Below are 6,000 nucleotides of genomic sequence, written 5' to 3' on the forward strand. Positions count from 1 at the left end.
TTTAGTTCGACAGCTTTATAACTTCATGTTCTTATTAATTGCTGCATGATTTTGTGATGCTGAGATTGGACTATGCTATTATTGTTTCAGTGGCAGCGACGATCCGAATTGATTTACACCCAAAAGGATATTGATGCTGTGAGGTCAGAGTGGGCTAAGTATATGATGAAGTATCATATTTCATAGTTATGAGGGTTGGTGAAGGCAGGGCTAATTTTTGGTATTTTGATCACCCTCCTGCTAGCTGGTTTTAGTTTTTGCTCAAGTTATTAATGTGCATTGGACACGTTTTATGGACAAAGTGCAGGTTTTTTGGCTTCATGTATTTATACACTTAGGCAATTTTAATTCCTATGTGAATGTTGGGATGAATATTGCTGATGGAATGAAATTGTTTTTGGAATCAAGGATGTGTTGTTCAATTGTACAAAATGTATGTCTTCTCTTCTATCTCAGACAATTCAATTCCAACAGCAAACCATTGTCTAACAAATGAACATGAAGAAAAAAGGAAGAAAAAACTGTTGTCTGAAACATTTATCTACAATAGTTATTAAACATATTCAATTGTCCTACAAGTTATAACACAACAAAAAAGTAATATGTTCTGTTGTCTGATGAAGAGGAAGACCACAGAGAATTAAAATGTTCTGTTGTCTGATGAAGAGGAAGACCACAGAGAATTAATATGTTCTGTTGTCTGATGAAAAGCAAGACCACAGAGAATTGAAAAGCTACAATTGTATGACTTGATCAACTAGTACAGCATATTGGAAAGCCATATGGTTGAAAAGTGACTTTAACGACCCATATAGCAAGCAAGCTATAGTACAAGAAAATCTCAGACAACAGTTTATTAGAAGATGCAATATTGTGAAGCAAAAACACACAATGGCTTAAACGGCTTTTCTGTTGTCTAATATAAAGTCAGTCAATAGTATTCAATTAATTTGTTGATCTACAAGTGTCCTTCAGACAACAGTTTTTCTAAAAATAAATGTTCTCCAACTTTTCTTCACATGTCCTATCCTTCCACGAACTGCCAACTGAAATTGCTTTGCACAACAGTGAAGGTACCAACTTTGTTGTTCTTTGTGGTATTCAGACAACAGACTGGGTAGTCACTGCTGTTGTACTAAATTTTATCAGACGACAGTTTTCTGGTATTGTCTGATCCATGTATCAGACGGCATTGAGATAGACAACAGCAAACCTTATAATCAGACGACAGTGAAAAACTGTCGTCTGATTGAATTTTTGGCCTAGTGAACCTAGCTAGCTAATTAGGTTGTCAAAGGCGGGCTTTTAATTTTTGCTTTATGAATCAGACAACATAAAGACGAAGTTTTGTTGTCTGATTGTGAACAAATTAAACCTCAGCTAAGGTTCCAAAGAGGGAAAAGTTCCCGCTATAATATGCAACCAAAGTAACATGCCAGGCATTGCTCATTCACACAACGGAAACAACTCATTTGGTTGTGGGATCATCAATCTGGTGCTATATTTCAATCAAAACTTGGAGGTTTTTGGGGGGCTTCAATGCCATTTTGGGCCAAATAAAGGCACATCCAAATATTTCCCACTTTATCACACAACAAAAGGTAAAAAACCGTTGTATCATGTTTTGCATGCTACTCTCACACAACAGATATAACTATACTGTTGTACTATGTAGTACCAATTTGGAGCCGAATTTGAGTCGATCTAGGAGGCAAATCTGCTGCTATTTTTTTTATGATTCACACAACAGATTATTCTTGTAACCGTTGTGCAATGACCTTCTAAATAAAAACTTCAGAATTTTAACCACCTTATACAACGGAAGTTTTGTAAACATGTTGTGTGATTCACTTTTCTTCATCACACAACACTTTTTTTTTTTCGTTGTGCAAAAAGTGTTGTATGTTAACGTTTTTGGTGTAGTGTTGATTCATGTCTTTGAGTTTCTGTGTATAGCATTTGGAATTTGGACTTGATTTAGTATTGTTTTTTTTAACAGAAATGTTTTTGGAAACTTTCATATATGTAGTATGGTTTTGAATTAAGTTTTTCTTTAGAGACCATGTGTTTACTTCGGTACATATTTTTAAACCTTGTTTCAGGTTTAGTAGGCATGGATCTATATGGTCCTTCTTTACTCATCAAGTGGGTATAAATTAGGTGAACTTTCTTATCTCTATATTATAAATCATCTTCTTATTTGTGTAATGTAATTCATGTTGCATTGTTATATATGTGTTTTGCTTTTCTAATGGTAGGGAACTAGGGATGTAATAGGTGAAGGGGAATCAAATGGAGGAAATCCTGATATTAAGAGCATGTAAGTTCTTTGCTTCTGTTTATGGTTCTATATAAATCTTGTGCTCTGAAAAACATTAGGAAACTTGAAACATTTTTGCATTGGGACAGAGATGTCATTTTTTGTTTGTGTTTGCTTTACTTTGCTGCAGTGATTATTACTTTTTATATGATGGCTATTGTGAAGTACTTAGAAAATAGTTTAAGATTTATTTAAAAGAACATAGACTTTCTCACCTAGCATTGTTACATTCAGTGACATAATTGCAGGGAGCTTGACCAGTGGTGGAGTCAGCCTCGAAAAGCATGGCATTTCATGCACTCTCAATCTGGGTATGTCAGTATAACAATTGTTTATGAAAGATTTTACACTCATTCTTTGTGCAAAAGATTTTACGCTCAGCATTTGTGTAGAAAGTTTTGGGAAATTTTTTTGTAACTTGTTGTTCAAAGTTTTTATTTGATAACTAAAGTCCTATATGAATGATTTATTAGAGGTTTAAAGTAATGATATTTGCAAGAGTATGTGAGCAGTGGTATATATGTATTGGTTTTGGGAAAGCTGGAATAAGAGTATTACCTTGTGAAGTTCATTTCCCTTTTTATTTTTGCTCTTTTGTAGGTTACAATTTTGGCTGGTGTTCTCCTTCTCTGCTCTATTTCACCCAAAGGTACGGTATTGTTGGTTGCTCTTATTTTGTTTCTGAATTTGTGGTGGAGTAAGTTTGTACACGTACTATGAGACTATACATGAAACTCCATGCTAGAGGCTCATAGGAAAACCTCCATAGAGTATCTTGTATCTGCAAGATACACAACTTGGTCATCACTGATTATGAGGTACTATTGAAGTCATTAGATTCATTGGAACATGAATTTCCAAGTCTAAAGTAGCCCAATTTCCCTTGTTTACCTTGTGATCGATATTACAGATATAAATAAAGCCTGTATTTGATATTTTGGTATTGTAATGTTGATTGATATGGTCAGCAGATCAGAAGCTGAACTGCATATGGATAGCAATGACTACTTATCCATGTATCATTATATATATATATATATATATATATATATCCATTTATATCTGTTTGAAGTGATCAATTGTAGTTTTTGATTTGCTTTTAAAAAAATTGTTTGGGAAATGCGAACGTTTGATCCATATCTTGATAAGAATTATTTTTGTTTTCTTTCTAGCAATGCGGAAGCTAGCTACTACGTTCTGCAAAGTTAGCTATAGAGAAAAGGCAAGCTCAAGGATGTAATGAAACATATATACAAGGATTACTATTGTTAGCAACTTGGAGGTTAAGGCCTCTCATGAGTTCCTTGCTGAACTCTAACCAAGTTGGTATAGGTGGGCAAATGTCTGACAACATTTTCATTGCTCATAGAAGAGCAAAAGGTAGGTTAAGAGTATGCATCGAAAGTTTTATGCGTTTTGTTGTGGATAGCTTATCACGCTCGTTTGGACTACCCACTCTTTAGTTCTTAGCTATTAGTTGCATCTTTATTCTAAATCTGTCTTGCCACATTTTTGTTTTGCAAGTATTACAACACCACAATCATGAAGTCTGGTTTGTTCAATTTCACACAATGAGAAATTCTTGGCTGGATCATCAAGTGTTAAATAAGCTATTATATTGGAGGTAACATTAATACTAGGGGGAGCTATCTTTAATCTAGTGTCTACTGCCCTCTTCTTCTTATCCATTCATTACTTAGTCGATTAAATTTTATTTCTATTCATTCCCAAACAAAATGGATCTATGTCAATGTATAGATGAGTGCATCTCTGTTAGTGTGTAGATGATCTCTATTAAAAATTAATTTATATTTCTTTCAATTATTTCTTCACGTCTACTTTTTGCATTCCAATCCTATGTTGGCGTCCCATCTCTGTTTGACCATTGCTATTCTCTTATGTTATTTCTTGATCAGATATCATAGTTTTCTTACTATGATTGTTTGAATGTTCCGGTATAACTTTTTTTCATCATCATGAGAATCTATTATTATATTGTTAGAATACAAAAAAATTCTTATTTAAAATAGTTGTGGTTTTAAGTTTCAACTCTAACTCATGTATGTTTTTGCAGGTATAACTTTTGTTCTACCTATGTATGTCACTCCAATATGTAATGTTAGTTTCACATCTAATTTTCAAAAGAAACTCGGGTTTTCACTTCATTTGCTCTTAATGGTATGTTCTAGACTTTGGCTTGCTAGATATCTACTTGTGCTCTAATTATATTTGTAAACATTTGTTCTGCTTATAGGAGAGCAAAGAGCGGCTTGGAACCAATGGTAGCTTTGCTACAGCTTGTTTCTCTATATCGAAGGTACCTATATAGAATATGTATCCATCTCTTTAGTCTGAAATTTATGAAACATACTCTTAATAAACTTCTTGACATTATGGCATTAGTTTTCCTTAAATAAATAATGTATTCCACCATGTCATTATACAGGTTTAGGGTTTAAGGTTTACGAGAAAAAGAAAAAACCACAGGAGAAAAAGAAAAGAAAAGGTTTTACTCATTGTAGGTTATAATTCTCAAAGACTTTAAAGTGCTAATTATGTATCAGGTCTATATAGAAGAGGTACTGGCTAATGCAGCAAAGACTTTAAATTACTAATTACGTATCAGGTCTATTTAGAAGAGGTAGCTAATGTAATCATGCATATTCTGTTGGACTTTGAGCTCCTTGAACTAGTCACACTTCCAGGTAACTATATCTTTGTTTTTATGTTTGTTTCATTGATGTTGGTTTCTTAAGTGTCTTGCTCTTTTGATTTTTTGTTTTGTTTTCTGCTCTATTGTTGTTTCAGAGATAAACTGATTGTACTCAGATACATGGTTAATTTTTACTCACAAAGTTGTCCACGAATTAATCATATATTGTGATTTATTAAGATCCTCTAATCTTGAGAGCATACACAATGATTTTGTTATATGTAATGATATATTTTCTGGAATGCTGCTTATACAAGAATATATTATATCACATATGTGAACCTTTGTTATACTCTCTTCTCATGAAGTTGAAACTTTATAGAACATTAGAGCTCATATGTTTCCATTTTTCCTTTGAGCCCAACATCTTTTTGTTCTTTGCTTTGTATCCTTCACAGTTTTTTATAACATTATTCTTCGAGTCTGATACACCAGATTTCTACTTGTCTGAAATTTGTTGTTGTTGTTGTTGTTGTGAGTTGTTAGGTGGGTGGACAAATGGAATCTAGAAAAGTAGTTATTGTTACTGCTGTTTCAAACCTTGCTGTAGTAGTGTGCTCATGACATTTGCTGAGGTACCTCCCCCTGCACGAAATTCTTTGTTTTCTGTTTTGTTTATCTGATCTGAAATAGATATATAGAGCATAGAGTATAAGACTGCTAAATTAAGCTGTGTCCTGTTCTCATAAGAGTATATGACTGACATTCTCATATATTGGTGCATTAGAGAAGGATGCTATATATATGTATATAAGCGCATGATAACTTTCCATAGCATCCTTCTATGTTTCACATGTCAATATCAATTCCTTACATGCCATGAAGTTGATTTCTACAACTATGTTTATTTTTAGGTTAAAGGTACATGAAAGAAGCCTGATTCCTTACAAGCCAAATGAAGTTTTGCCAATCAATCATCATGGAACAATAGATTCAAGACATTGGTTATAGAAGGATGAGAAGACTC

The 6,000-nt window shown here is 33.4% G+C and overlaps 1 long non-coding RNA gene across 1 annotated transcript; it reads left to right on the forward strand.

Moving 5' to 3' along the window:
* Nucleotides 1–3,861: 3,861 nt before the first annotated feature.
* LOC112171610 lies at nucleotides 3,862–5,518 on the forward strand. The gene is made up of 3 exons (XR_002925131.2): nucleotides 3,862–3,944; nucleotides 4,575–4,637; nucleotides 4,947–5,518. It is a non-coding gene; the product is annotated as an uncharacterized LOC112171610 (long non-coding RNA).
* Nucleotides 5,519–6,000: the final 482 nt, after the last annotated feature.

The sequence above is a fragment of the Rosa chinensis genome, chromosome 1 (assembly GCF_002994745.2).
Source record: "Rosa chinensis cultivar Old Blush chromosome 1, RchiOBHm-V2, whole genome shotgun sequence".
NCBI lineage: Eukaryota > Viridiplantae > Streptophyta > Magnoliopsida > Rosales > Rosaceae > Rosa > Rosa chinensis.